Source organism: Gadus chalcogrammus, chromosome 16, assembly GCF_026213295.1.
Source record: "Gadus chalcogrammus isolate NIFS_2021 chromosome 16, NIFS_Gcha_1.0, whole genome shotgun sequence".
Classification (NCBI taxonomy): domain Eukaryota; kingdom Metazoa; phylum Chordata; class Actinopteri; order Gadiformes; family Gadidae; genus Gadus; species Gadus chalcogrammus.
In genome coordinates, this window is record NC_079427.1 from 20,136,215 (window position 1) to 20,149,216 (window position 13,002).

Below are 13,002 nucleotides of genomic sequence, written 5' to 3' on the forward strand. Positions count from 1 at the left end.
CACACGCGCGCCAGTCACATAACTATGTTTTACATAAGCCTGGCAGATGTATGTTTGTCCTTTTGTGTAAATGCAGAATATTGAAAAGTGTAACCATGATGAAAGACCTTATAATGTGTAAAAGCATTGGTCCAATTAGAAACGTCACACTAGGTTTTGTATTGTGCCATCAATAACCCACCAACAAACTGTTCAATGTAAAATGTTATAAGTGTATGGCTCTTGCCAGTGGTAGAGTGATATCGCAACAATCCATATGTTTGAGATGATGATGGCTTTGAAAAGGGGTGCAAAAATAAACTAAAATCGGAACATTCGCTTTCAATCACATTCATCTAAGCAAGATATATTTTGGGTTTTATGGGTTAATTCAATTACTGTTGATTTGAATAGCCCTTAATCAGAGGTACAGTCTCAAAGGGCTGTCAAAATAGTTCTGATTCTACCAGTCCTCAGACCAGCTGAGCGCCGCTGAGGTCTGGCACCCTGATAGCAAACACATGGAGGAGGAACAGCACCTTCCCCTTTGATAGCGAGCCAAGGCTCAAATTAAAGCCCTCCATGCACACTTCCTGTTCCCAGAGACAAACCAGCCTGCTGCGAGCTTATGGCATACATGTACCAAGGACACAGAAGGCAAATTAAATCAGGAACATTAACAATAACCGTGCTGAAGTGGGCTCCAAATTCAATGTGGCCGAGTACAAATACAAACATCAGCATATCAAGCAGGTCCTTGTTCCGCTGTCGGTGGCCACACTCAATGAGAAAGATGAAAAGCACAATTATGTCCCCCTTGAAAAAAGGCCTTCATCTTTATTTAAAATGGGAGTTAACCACGTTGGGTGATGACGCCACCAGTGCACCACGGTGGGGTGAATGAGGTGCTCTTTACCGACTCACCCTCTCCTGTCTACACTGAAGTCCAGGCCAGAGAGATGGAGGGCAGCTTTGCGTCGTGAGCTATGGAACAACTTCCTAAGAGACGTCCCTGTGTGTGAATGAGGTGCTCATGCTCCTGCTCGTGCACTCTGTAATTGAAAACAGGTCAGTGAACATGAAGCTCAATGACCTACTGGTGGACGGCCTGGCGGTCTGTGGGTAACTTCATACCACTTTTGTTATGAACCAATCACAGTTAAATGACACGGGAAAGAGGGGGGGGGGGGGCGCTCAGCCCGGGGACTCTGTGACTGTCTAAAATGAAATGACAAATACACAGTGATGGCATTACAGCTTCCCTGGCTGTTATCAGGAGTGTGGGGGTTCCGTCCTCCAGGGAGCCTGTGCACAGCCGTCTGCAGGCCCACACATCACGACTCTGTGGGATCGTCAGGACATGTGGGCTTTATCAGACAAGGCATGAATACCTCAAATAAAAACCTGGTTGAACCTGCAAACAGGATCAACAGTGGAATGTGCTGCTTACATAAAATAACTTACACACACACACACACACACACACACACACACACACACACACACACACACACACACACACACACACACACACACACACACACACACACACACACACACACACACACACACACACACACACTTCCTTTTCAATGCTGATGTCTCCCAGCAAGCTTTCTGTGTCTTAGTCAACGTGTCTTAGATGTGAAGCGCACGAATCACCCGTGCAATCAACACAGCTCAAGCTCTGGGCAGCCGCTCATTAGCGTCGGTCGCAGTGCACCGACTTCCTGTTATTAGTGAAACCATTCTGGGTAGGGGCGGGCCGGCCCCCCTGGGGGCCATCAAGATCTCAGCAGCAGGACCTTTCAACAGACCAGCACACAAGCGGCAGCAAAGTGCTGCTCTACGCTGTGAAGAAGCATTTTCTATGCAGATCATTTATTTATTACAATGCCTTTGCAAAACCAAAGGATCAAAATAAGGTTGTAAGTTGTGATGGTCCTAATAATTTGTTAAATACATCTGCGTTGTACAATGGGGGTTTGTCAGTGTGAAGTTATTTAAAGTAATCAGAGGGTGAGGATTCTGTGGTTACTCATTCTCTTGAAAGAATACAATGAATATGCATTGCTTGAAGGCTGAACGAACAGGGACAAAGACTGCAAAGCTATATTAACAATCACCACACCATTTAAGAGCATCCATTGTCAATGTCAAGCAAAGTAAATCGCCAGTTGCATAATAACAACACTAATGGAATATGAGCAGTTATCTCCAACCATTCAGCGACCCAGCATAACGCAGCCCAGCTAGCTCGGATCTCCTTACACTGAGCAGGGAAGAATGAGAAGCCGGAAAGAGTCCATGAGGTACTTTTACAGGCACTAGGTAGTTTAAATACCGTGTTTTGGTGACTTGGAGCCCATGATGATGGGCCCCTTCAGCCACTCCAGCTTGATAAATCTGAGGAACAAATTCCTGTATTTTCAGAGTGAGGTTGTGAGTTGTTCACACAACAAACAAAACCTCACTGTATTGATAGAGAGCAGACCCATATTTTCACAGGTCGGAGTAGGGCTACACTGTGCAGCACCCAACCAGTCTAAAGAAATGCACCAGTTAGTCTTACCTAGTATAAACTGGGTGTGAAGTCTGATATTTTGTCAATGTGAAAGTCCTGGCCCAGATAAATAAAAGCCATTCATAAACGTGCAATACAAGCATGCCGATATATATATGTAACTCTACGGGAAATCATTTACTTAACCATGGAAAAAGTAGTAAACTTTGCAAACATGGAGCCAAGTTACGATCCATAAAAGCGGAGTACATTTTCTCTATTGACTTCGGCATGGATGTGTTTATCATGGATTACCCAATGACTGCTGAGCAAAGGTCATGTGACATACCGCGTTCCCATAACAGCAGCTCATCAGGAGCTGTTGATAGGACCTGTGAGGGCATGCTCTACGAAGCCTCCATGAAGCAGAAAAACAAACCGTGCCGTTGACAACCGCTTCCTGGTCGCAATTTGCTTGTGTTTGCCAGTGGCAAATAACTACCACTTGCAGCAGCGCCGTCAAGTCATCACTTGTGGATAAATTACTGTGTTTAGACCTGCATCCAAACGGCAGGCCAACCAACGTCTAACCTCAGCAATGTGAAACATATATAAACAAGATTCAATGCCGGAAAAACAGAAATGGTCACACCTGAGAACCACTGTTCTGTTTGTGATCCTTAATATTGGCAGCACTATGCGCCACAAGAAGACAAAATCATCACCAAGATGTGTGATTTTATATTACTGTTAATAGAGGAATCATTACCAGCCCATGGAACCGAAGACAAAGATCACACGCCATGGTGTCTCAACCAGGGCTAAATGCAACACGTTGAGAATTGTGTTAAACTGAAATTGGGAATGTGTCTTGGGGAAGTAACCCAAGGAGTTCAGTGGCATTTCTGTCCCTCTCAATGGCAAAGCATAATAGACACTGGACCCTGGTGTGTGGTGATTGGTGAAGTGATGGGTTGACAGATCTGCATTCATCCTTGATGTTCCCCCAAAAGAGAACGCTCATGTTTCTCTGTGTCACTCACGCAAACAAAAGCTCTAGAGGAATCCACACACAGAGCAGAATAAACACCCACTATGTTTACATACATGTGGTCCAAGAAGAGACCAACTCGTCTCAAATAATAGTCTTTCTGTTCCCAGCAGTCCAGATCTATCAAAATAACATGTTCTTTATTCAAGCAAGATAGGAAATGAGGGTGCAATATTATATTAATGGATTGAACACCCCTGACGTTACTAAACAATCAGTAATGTATGTGTATAGTCATAAAAAAAATACTGTAGTCAAAATTAGCTATATAAAATGACGGAAACAGGGAAAATCAGCAAAAGAAACCCAATAGAAGAAAGTAGTAGAAGTAGAAAGGAAAACGATGGAAAACCCAAACCCTGCCCTGTTCTCAGTTTCTGCTGCCTTATTTCCTCCTATCAAAGAGACAGGGAGGAAACGCTTCAGCAGTTTCCCCAGCAGGATTGGCCCTCCCTGAACAGTGAGGAGGGAAAAGGCCACGCAGCAGCTGACTGCAAAAACACCAACAAGGCCACCAGGGATCCCTGAGAAACACAACGTGGAAAGAAAACGATTCACCAGAATCCTAAAACCAAAAGAAAAAAAAAACATGCTCGTTAACAGAAAACCAGCCACCTCACAACTACAAAAAGCCAAAAGGCATGTTAGCAGCACATCCCCAAATATCAAGTATCAATCCTTCCTCTGCCCCCTTCACCACATGACGTGGAACCAGTTCTCTCTTCCCGTCGTCCTGCGAAGTCACGGCTGGACATGATGACAGGAAAAGCTTGGCTCTGAAGCGGGGGGCTGGCGCGGCGGTGGGGCACGCAGTGTCCCAGGGAGTTAACGCGGCCGGGCTGAGGGCTGTGAGCGAGCTGAGAGGCGGGCCGGGGGGAGCCCATCTGACTCAGACCCCATGACTCAGGGCCTCACTAGCTGACCGCTGACTGGAGTTCATGTTGTTGTTGTTGTTATTGTAGTTTTATCATCTTGACTTCTTCGGAATTTATGGCACTCAAGATTATAAATAAGATAAATATAAGTTAAAAAAATGTGTGTGTGATTAGGGAAAAGTGCCTTTAGCGGTTACGGTTGTGATTGTTTCGTTAGATAAGTGTCTGATGATTGATGTGATTATAGAATGGGCTGCTTGCCAACACAGACTGCTGACAGCGCTGCCCTCTCCCCCGGTACCCTCACCATAAGCCACAACCTGCAGAGTTTCTGGAAAACCTGGAATCTGAAGACATGCTCCAACTGGCCAGGATTATCCTGTGTAGGCGTTTTTTCTCGCGGTGTGTGTGCGTGTGTGTGTGCACCTGCCATTTACACTTCATTCCTCAATATTGAACTTATTCAGCAAAAATAAAGAAGTAGGAAAAGGATCCCAGTAAAATGGATAAACTATGCATGTTAAGGAGCCCTATTGAGGTGCTTCAATCACAAATTGTTTAGATGCTGTAGCACTGATTCCATCAATCATCTTCATTAAACACAACAAAAATAAAGAAAAAATGATAATATCAGTAGAAATGTTTTTTCAGCTAATGAACGATGGGTTTTCTACATTTTTGAACAATTTTACAACTTATTATGAATAAAACAAACCCTTGAATCCCTAGTGCATCATGTGGTGAGAGTCTGCGCTGATGATACTGATTGAGATCGCTGCATGTCTTGTTGAGTGTACAAGTGGATCTGGGTCCGTCGCTTGCAGTAAACATCCAGATAATTAAATTCAATCGTTTTTTAGCTGCGACCCTAGCTGAAGACATGGCTATTATATGCTGAAAACAACACTGTGGCTGTGTACTGCAGAAAGACACACACCGGATCATTTTCTTACCATGTGAACTGATTATAAATCTGTCACTAACAGTAGCGTGATTACATTTGATGAGTTAGAACCATAAAAGGATGTAATAAACAAGACGGTTTCTAGACGTCAACCACATTTCTCTAATGAGCGTTGCAAGTTAAGAGCAGAAGATTCACGTTATCAAATCAATCAAAACAGTGTGACACGATCCCTGAGCATGTAGGTTTTAACACGCACACCCAACGGCTTTGGTGTGCCAGCCAACACATTTTTCCTTGGACAAACTTGAAAGTTATATCTAAATACATAAATCTCCCAAAATGTTTGAAGAATTGGGTGCAGCTTTGCAAAGTTTAAAGGAAACCAAGCAAAAATCTTCTTCCATTAAGTTTTCTCTGTCAGTGATCAGCTTTGAGCAAAACAATCAAATTGTGTTTAAGTCGTTGCTCCATCCCCTGCTGAAAATGCATAATGGTACAGTGCACTAAATGCAATTTCCATATTAAATCAACCCCCGACCGCGCAGAAAGTAGCAGAGGATCCATCAGAGTGGACGTTGATCACGCCCAAATAAGGGCATCCAGGGAGAAATTCCAGCCTGCTGCAAACCCTCACCAGGGATTTTTTCTGTATACTCTCATGTCAGAAAGGACGACACCAACGCTAGAAGCCAGTCAGTTTTAAACATGGATCAGTCACATAAACAAATTAGGGGTAAGGGCCACTCCAGTGGTGCCGCTAAGCACAGCTCTGTAGTTCTGTACGTTCTTGACCGGTCTGGAGCAAAACCACAAATTACAGCCACTTGAGACACAAAAGGGAACTTGCTGAGCCATAGCATTAGGGGGATCTCGTTCGGTGTTAAGTTTATGATTCTACGCCCAAATAAAACAACAGCATGGACTTACTTAGACCCTGAAGGACGATTACGATTTAATTGGACAAATTAAAGTTAGAAACCAGTGTGGGGTTCAGATAATTGAGTTGTTCATGACTCACTGCAGATCCGCTTGGATGACGTCCCCCGTATGACCACGCAGCCGACGGGGTCAAACCGGTCCACAGCCCCGACAAGCCTTCCAGAGGACTTCAGGCGGGCAAATAAACACACACTTGATCCGCAGCTATGGATGCCAGCCACAGTAAAACCCAAAAGAAGAGGAGCCGAGGCCCGGCCCAGGCTTTGCGTGGAATGAGAGGGGCTCCCTTATTTCAGAACCTTTCCAGAAATTCTTGATAAAAGGAGCTGGTTTGCAAACAAAATAAGCTGCATTGATATTTTTGGAGAATCACCCAAAAAGCATTCTCACGATAAGATTAACAGTCACAGATTCAAAAAAGTCATCAGTGGAGTCTTCTGATTGGGTCGCTAACTCAAAATGTTAGCGCCCTTAGCTCAGACGAGGGTGAGTCCGAATGTAGCGTCGACCGTCGTCGACGCTACATTCGGACTCAAAGGGTTAAGGGAAGTGTACGACATGGACAATTGGCGGTACAAATTTACCAGGATCTCGATCCATGGCCCCTTTCACACATGACCCCGAAGCAGGAAATGTTCCAGAACATTTGTAAGATAAGCCTCATGTGTGACGGGGACCTTAGAGTGCAGCTCCTCAACGCTACCGGCCTTGATCACCTGGGGGCCATCTTGGTTCCATATTGGTTCTAGATGCTTGCTGGGTGAATAATGCCCATGGTATGCTAGGCAACAGCCTAGTGAATGTGAGAGATGTGGTATTTTTACATACAGTATATGTAGTAAATGTCAGGTTGCTTTCCCTGGAACTATGTGAAGTCCAAATGCAAAATGTGTTTGCTTGATTGTGCCGATATATTTACGCTGTGGAAAGTCTAGACACAAGAAAACAACCCATTGAATGAATTGCTCCGTATGCCACCTCAATACGTTTTCCGAACCAATTCTCCCTTGAAATGTTGAATATTATGATTCCAAAGACAACCTGTATTTTCAATATGTTCAAAAACAATATATCAAAGAGCTGCATACAGAAAGGTGTTCATGGCGCACATAATGAATAATAGTTCACAATAAACCTCCAAGCAATAAAACTGCTAGAAACGGTTACTGGAATACTTAACCTCAAAAAAAGTATCGAAAATCAGACTAATAATCACTCACACGATTCAGAAACCCACCAACATGTTTAATGTCACATTAAACACAGTAGAAGCCTTACACCCCCACAATGCCCTCGCTTGCTGCCAGCCCATGCTACTGACACTGAGATGTAAACGATGTAACACATTGCTGCCAAGAGGCCCGGCTGTCTACAACCCTGTGACCAGCGGCTACAGCACAGAGCGGCAGTCTTTAAAGATCTATACAAACTGAACAGGAGAGACGACGTATAATGAATGATATTCATTAACTGAGACGGTAGTCATCGTCGCACTAGATACAACCATTACAAGAACGTATTATACTCAAGCAACAGAACAACCATCGCACAACATTATAGAAAGCACAATACTTACTGTATAATAGTTGAGCCTTAACCCAAAACAATCCCAAACTATCAAACCGTGTGGGGTGGTAGAGAAAGATCTGCCGAGACAGCTGTAAAACCATGAGGGTAACAGCCCAGGGGAAATTTAGCTCACTGAAACCAATCTTCATTAATCTTTGAAAGTATTCTGTCTTGGGAAGGAGTCTATGTCCTACTTTTAGAATACCGAGCTTAAATAGAGTTGTTGAGTTATGATGCAGTGGTTTATAGTGCCCTGGTTTACCGTACACATTTTGTCATTAATTAATGTTTTTTTTTTTTGCTACTTTCTTTCTGGAGGGTAAAATAAGCATCTATGGCCTAAGAGGAGAAAATACATGCCTGTAATGCAAATTCAGTCATACTGAAAGGCAGGAGTGGATTGTAATCTATAATCTAGTTTCACATAATCTGATTTGTATTTTATTTTTTAAGTAGCACCTGCTAAAGGGAGGGGGGGGGGGGTGAGTGAAGTTGTCTAATCAGTACTCAGTTGTCTTTGACCCAGGGAACAGACTTTGTGCTTCCAGTCACAGGCTAATGGACGGTAGCTAATGCACTTGGCCAGGGTGGAGAGCTATTGGCTCCCAGTCTGATGGTTTTAAAACAGAAGGACGTTTTATTTGATGCTCCTGGGCACAGTCTGAGAGATCTGAGCAGCAGTGCATTGAGCCAAACAATTATGTGAAGGTTCTTCTATCTTAACATGAATTAGGCTCATAAATATGATGGCTTATACATCATTTGATGGCCTGTACTAAGAGAATTTAAATAGTGCAGATTACTACACTCTTTTTAGAGAGACTGCTTAACTGGAGTGGTTCTTAACCGTCGTGAGTTTAAGATTTACCAAACCATCAGGAGTTGATGACCCAAACAGTGGTTCCAATCCTTGACTTTAGGTGTACCAATACATCGTCGTCAGATCTTTGGCGGACCTCCTGATTGGCAAATGTTCGAACGAAAAAGATAAATACACATGCAGTGGCTGTACAAGAAGGGCAAGCGCCCCCTTTATACACGAGTAATACTGCAAGAAGGCCAGTTAGAAACAGTGGAAAGAAAAGGTCAGCAACACTGCTCATGCTCCGGGTGTGTTTATTTAGCCAACACAAACTAACACAAAACATCAATGAAAGACACAACAATGGAAATCATATGATGGAATGCAGAAATCAACATTTTTTTTTTTTAAATAAAGCAATAATACTATATTTACTGAACAATATTTATTATAAATCTACTTTCAATTATACAATTTTTCTCTATTATTCTAAATGTGTTTATTTCAAGACTACAATCCAACATACCACTTCAGCACCGTTGAACAGCACAGGATGAAACTGTCCTAGAAAGAAGATCACAATCTACCCTTTGCTCAGTAGACGGTAGTGGCGGCGGTGGTGGAGGAGGGAGTACCAACCACAGAGGTGTCCCAGTCCAACTCCTTGCTGGTGAGGAAACAACGTCTGTGCACGGCGCTAACTCCCACACATCTAGCCGAGGTGCCAAGTCGAGTGCGGATCATTAAAATGTACAGAGAAAATACACAAAAAACAGAACCACAAAACAGATCTCGCCTGGCTCGTCTCGCACACATGAGAAACTGTGACTACGGCTGGGTTCCAGACTCAGGATATCCCCAAGAGACGGACACAGCCGGGAGTCTGAAGGGGGGGGGGGCGTTCCCCGGTACCGACATGAAGCGGTGGTGGCTGACACTGATCAGAGCCGCTGTTGAGCCCCGAGGAAAAGTTGCAGTTGCGGACCCGGAGAGGGAAGGCTAGAACACAATTACAGTTGCCATGATACACACTTAAACCATCTCAAGTGACTGAGACAGCCCCCGGATTGATGTCGAGCAATGAGGTGGGCCAAAAATGGCACTCTATTTAATCACAGCAGGAGTATTTAATCAAAAGTTAATGAAACCTTTCCAGGCACAAAGAAAAAAAAAGAAGAAAAAGGGAATCGGCAGACTTGCAGTTTAGCAATGCGCTTGGAGTGCATCATAACCTATAAGTCATTCCCCTGTACTTAAAGAAGGAGTGATTTACAGAATGTGCTGGGACTGAGGCCAGCTTCTCTTAGTCGTCCCAATCACTGCCAAAATGAGAAGTGTTCTTGCAAAAAGCAAGTAATTATCTTATGAAACCAAATGGTGGCTATCATCCCTGTTGTCAGGGTGATATAGATTTCAATTGAATCCTTTTATATATATATATATATACTGTATATACACACAGTATGTATGTATCATTGGAAAATGTGTCTCTTACTCACAGGCGCTTTAACACTTGTATAACTGTGACTAATGCGAACGACAAACCGCCAGCGCAGACAATAAACATCACATATAGGAGTCCTGTGTAAGAGTGAAGATAAGACTGTTTGCTGTTCAGTAGGAACACAATGCTTGAGGACTGTGCAATAAAACCAAAATTGAAATTGCATGGAAGAGGCGGGGCTACGGGGATCACAAGGAAACACGGAACAAAAGGGGTGTGTTTCTGTGTGTGTGTGTGTGTGTGTGTGTGTGTTTCTGTGTGTGTGTTTCTGTGTGTGTGTGTGTGTTTCACTGTCTGTGTCTGTGTCTGTGTCTGTGTGTGTGTGTGTGTGTGTCTATCTCCTCTGAGGAACCTCCTCTCGTTAAATGAGGTTCTGCAATTTTAAAGTAGCTCTCTCTAGCACCCCCATCCTTGCAGACACCAGCTGTATTCATTTTTAAAACCTAGACACCATAGCTTGATGATGTTGTTCCTTCATTCAATGAGCAGGTGCCTTTAGTGAATCTGGAAAATAGCATATTCTTCATATTTAGCCTTACTTAAAAAAAAATGCTTTTATAACATTTTCTATTTTCTTCTCAGATTTAGGCAGGTTAAAATGCAAAACCGTCTTGGTTTCATGGGGGTATTGTATTTCCCCCCCTTGTACTTCTCACTAGATGCAGAAGCTCTAGTCCTTCACAGAAGGCCGCCCAGGTATGTTGAGTGTCTCTACATCAAGAGCCCCATTCAGCATCTAGACCGTTGGCCACTCAAACACTCACATAAATCAACTTTGCATTTATTTGTTCAATCATAGATTGTGTCAGCGACGGCCAGAATTATGAAATGTTTAAGTGTAAGGGGTGGAATTATACAGCCATCTGCAACCTCTCAATAAGTTTGGCAACCTCAGTCCAATGTTTCATAAGAGAGAAATAATTTATTTCAAGGCCCAAAATGTTTCAATATCCCGGCAGTGTTGATATTCGGTAATATAAATTAAAAAAAAATCAATTTGACATTTTGCACGTATAAAATAAATACCCATCATAACTTATGCAACTGCTCTTGGATTTATGATGTCCGACACTTTACAGGGTCAGGCCGACCACACAGAGTCCACTCCGGCGTTGTACGTGCTGTTTGCTCTGGATGACCAGCAGAGCCATCAACCATTAACACAAGCCTACAGAAGAAACAACAATCATATTCTCAGTCCATTCTTCGGAGTCCCTCAAGACTAGATCAGATCTAGCGGATGTCTGCCTCTCCCCCCACTGCAGCTCCCCCTCCCTGCTACAACAAGTTGACAGAGCTTTTCATGTGGGGAGGGGAAGCACCTGCGGAAACCATCAAAAGAAGAATGCGACACCACAGGTTCACGCGTCGTGCTTCACATGACCCAAACATTCGGGCCGACCGCGCTTCAGAAGTGACCAGGCCGAAGCCTTCCCCTCCGACCGGGCCCCTCTGCACATGAACTTTTGTTTTCACACTGCTCCTGTACTGTTTTTCGCTGAACCCCCCCCCCCGCCGCCCCAACACCAAACACCACCGCACACGGCAGGGTCTCCGAGGGGGGGGGGGGGGGGGGAGAACAACAACAATGGGCCGGCGGGGCATCATGTCTGGGGAGCTGTCTGTATACCGTAGCCGTCTGCCTGCACGGGGGCTGGGGGGGGGCGGAGGTAGGGGAGTTATATTGGGATTGGCTCCTAATCATAGGTGCTGGGGGGGGCCGGCAGCAGTGGGAGGAAACAGCTGACATAGGCATCTGTGGCATGCAGCAAGCCTGGATGCGGGAGGGACTGTGTTGCCCTGGCGGAGGAATGGACCTCCCTGGTCGGGCTCTCTTTATTACCGAGCAAACGAGAAAGAAAAGCAGGTAACGGACGTCATGTGCTGTTGCTATGTCAGGGATGCGGATTCATTACCACCAGCACCATCTGTTTTGGGGGCAGGGGGTGACGTGGGTACGTCAACACTCCTATAGTCGTGTCCTGTACGTAGAGGTCGTCGCCGGCTCTGATTGGCCTGGCGGGAGATGAAGTCGTGAGACGCAGGCAGTTCTTGAGGACGATTTATAGCTGATGTTGACGTGGAAATACACAAAATAACGTAATAAGCGCCTACGTACTAGTGCACGTAGGCAGGTGTAAACAAAAAGGGTACACATAATCCATTTGATTGTTGGTGTGGTTCAGAGGTAAAAACAAGCACAAAAAGGGCAAATGTATTGTGTCAACACTACCTTCAAATGTTGGTGTTTATATAACTGCTCTTACACACAAGTCATCACAGAAACCTGACGACCATACGTAAGGTGGACCTATAGCATGCTCATCCAATGAATGACAGAGACATACACAACAGTGACTATAAACCAAGCTTTAAGGAGGCACAAGTGTGTTGCACTCTGACAGCCTCACTTTATTGCTTCCACAAAAGTGTGATACCGATCAAACTAATACAGTATGTATAGCAGCAAATGTTGGAGAGCAATGGGAGAGGATAAAAACAAATGAACACTACCATTGAATGGGTGACTACTCTAGTTAGACCCCAGAATCAAATCATAAAGCCAGGGAGGGCTGTGTGAAAAGGTTCTCATGGCCCTCCCTGCTGCCAATGTAAATGGTCAGAATCCTGGCAAGGCTTCGTGTACCAAAACAAGTGGGCGTGCTTTCCAGTAGGTGTTTTGCCTGAAAACATCTGTGACATAATAACTCGGTGCCTCCCAGCCTCTCTTGACACCCACACTTTCAAGGGTTTCAAAGCTACGCTCTATTTTAAGCATTGACAAGCAAAAAGATATGGTCTGTCCGAGAGCTAATGATGGATCGATGCTGTGATGACAAGAAGAAGAAGTCTGACCGGTATAATGAATAAAT

General features: G+C 44.3%; 1 protein-coding gene across 2 annotated transcripts in view; it reads right to left on the reverse strand.

Moving 5' to 3' along the window:
• Positions 1-13,002, reverse strand: part of gdpd5b (glycerophosphodiester phosphodiesterase domain containing 5b) — a 43,061-nt gene that overhangs the window by 28,335 nt on the left and 1,724 nt on the right. The window lies entirely within an intron of this gene.